Raw genomic sequence first — 2,956 nt, 5'->3', positions numbered from 1 at the left:
ACACATAGTTTTACAACAAACCCGTCATCTGTTTAGAAGTAGTGATTCTTGCCTTAGCAAGCACCACTAAATACATTTCTCTAATAACCTGACCGGTCCAGCCTCCAGACCTCAATCTCACACAACTTGTTTAGGTCAAACTGAACAGAAAAGTCAGAGCAAAGCTGGCCATAAATCTCCTACTGCACAAATTGCTTAAGAAAAAAAAAAAGTGCACTTATACTCCGTACATTATTTTGTTGCAACATTTTTATGTTCAGTTGCTTAAAGAAAATCACATCCCATTACATGTGTGGAAGTAATATGAGTTTATGGTAAATGTCAAAATATTGAGAAAAAACTCATTTTCATTTTCATAACAGTTCACCTGCTTCATATCTGCATATGTTTATATCTACAGTTCGAACACACAGTATAAATTATCTTAAATAAATTATACTTTTAGGTAACACTTTATTTTGATAGTCCACTTTAGACATTCTATTAACAGTAAGTAACTTTGCAACTACATGTCAACTAGCAGTTAGTAGAGTATTAGTAGACTGTCTGCTTAATATCTTCTAACACTTTTTTTGTCAAGTTATTCTACTAACCCTAAACCTACCCTAACAGTCTACTCTGAGAGTTAGTAGACATGTAGATGCAAATTAATGAGAATTAGTTGACATGTAGTTACAAAGTTACTTATAGTTAGTAGAATGTCTAAAGTGGACTATCGAAATAAAGTGTAACCTACTTTTGTAGTTTGTAGTATTGTGGTTTTATTTCATTTAGACCCCTTTTGGAACTAGGAATGATTTTGTGTCTCTGCCCACTCATGATACAAAAATCTTTTGATGAATGTTAATAAGCATTGTTGCCAGATATTGGCACATCATATTGTTGAATAATGAATAAAAGTTATTCTGAAAGTTTTTTTTTTTTCAAAGAGGAATTATTTGAAAAAAACATTAACTGCATTTATTCCAGCTTCATTTTTTTGCTGCTGTTAAATGAGACAAAGTAAAAAATTAATAAAAAAAATTACAGCCTGAACTGCACATATTTAAATCAGTGATTTGTTGACAAATTAGCAAAAACATGTTATACTTTTTATTGAACAAAAGTTGTGAAATACATACTTCAATTATAGAAAATTACTTATAAATAATAAAGATAAAATAAATAAAAAATAATAAAATGGTAATTCTTCTTTGATGGTCAGAGGATGGTGTTTTGCAACTGTCAATACTTTTATGTTGCAGATGCTGCATGTAGATTTTTCAAAAATCTAAAAAAAATAAAAGACAGGCTATAGGTTTGAATTGAAATGAGGGCGAGTGAATAATGACCAAAGTCTCATTTTACATTAAGTGTTCATTTAATTTTGAGCCAACAGACTTTTCTCAACTCCCTAAAGGGCTGTTACACTGTCACATCCTAATAAGTGGGCATCATTTCAAAAGTGATGAGTAAAATGTTGCGGACGCATCATGGTGTACTTTTTCTCAGATGGAAAGAGAGGAGACATGCCAAAGCAATCCTTGCAAATGGAGCAGATGCGCGCCACACACTAGGGCTACTCGCATTTCAATTAGCCCACACAATCGATGCTATCTGTGTGGTGTAATTGGCCACAGTGTCGGTGATGATTGAAAATGAGAGATGGAAAGAGAGAACATTTAGATTATGATGGGGAAAAAGAATATGTCATACACTGAGTCACAGGAAGGTCAGGCTAAAATCTCATGCTTTTGGTCTAATATAAAGAAGACATGGTGACCATTAATCTATAAACTTATGAGTATAGCCAATGAGGGCAGAGGGGCAGTGGCTGTAGCCACCAGGCCACCCCTGTTACGTATGCCTACGGAGAGGAGCGAGGAACGCGGAGACGAGAGATAATCACAGTCAACAGTCTTTAATAATCCACAGACGCAGGGAAACACAGGGCAGGCTGGAGACACATGTAGCACATAGAGACGTTAGACACCGGACAAGGAAACATGGGGCAGAAAAGGGTGGTTGACTGTTTTTTTTTTTCTAGGCTTAATTGTATTTATGGGGTGCAGTCTAACATGTGTTAATGCTTCGTTTAAAAAAAAAAAACATTAATTTTCACATAATTAACCTTTATTCTACACCGCTCTGTCCCTTCTCCCATAAACGCTCTGATCATTTCCTGATTTTATGAAGCCCCTCCCTCAGAAATACATGATGGGCTCAGATTGGTTAACTGGCCCAGTGTGTTGTGATTCGCTAAACCGCCTCTAGTGCAAACTAGACGTCTAAGCGTCCCGCCCCTCACCTCTTCGGCATGTGCTCCGGTTGTATTGTAAACAATGGCATCGTCTATATTGCTTATCAGTTTGAGCCCGATTGAGACGCAGAGGATATTAGTGAGAACCTGTGCAAGCACAGCTCTTAATGGTATGTTTTTTGATTGTTGTTGTCTCATACTTTTAGATACGCTGTTTTATTTGTAAATGCTACTGCTTCTGTTAGCTTTTAACTCTATTCCCGCTAGCATTTTTGAAAAAAGTTGCCAGCCACCGTCAGCGATTTTGATGATTTTCACTAAAATTTGATGGCCTCCAGAATATTTTGCTTTATGAATATTTAAATATGCAATACAACAAAATAAAGTTGAGAGCCTCTACTTTTAAACAAAAAAAATCAGTTTTATTCTAGCTTAAAGCATTCTTTTTTTATCAACACTTGAATATAGGCAGGTTTCATAAAAATGCTTAATTTTGAGCAAAAACTATATCTGGGTAATATTCAGTACGATTATCAAAGCATAAATCCAGTAAATCACTTCTATCAACACCTCCAAAGCTTGCACAGACATATACCACTTCCTGGATCAACATTTTACTCCGTAACATTATGCAGTTTTCATTTATATGCTGCCATTGCTGATGATCGCATTATTTTTCATATGCATCTGTTTACATAAGAGATCGCTCGTTTCTCC

The sequence above is a fragment of the Sinocyclocheilus anshuiensis genome, unplaced genomic scaffold (genome assembly GCF_001515605.1).
Source record: "Sinocyclocheilus anshuiensis isolate Anshui unplaced genomic scaffold, SAMN03320099.WGS_v1.1 scaffold2080, whole genome shotgun sequence".
Classification (NCBI taxonomy): domain Eukaryota; kingdom Metazoa; phylum Chordata; class Actinopteri; order Cypriniformes; family Cyprinidae; genus Sinocyclocheilus; species Sinocyclocheilus anshuiensis.
Note: the sequence above shows the minus strand (reverse complement) of the source record.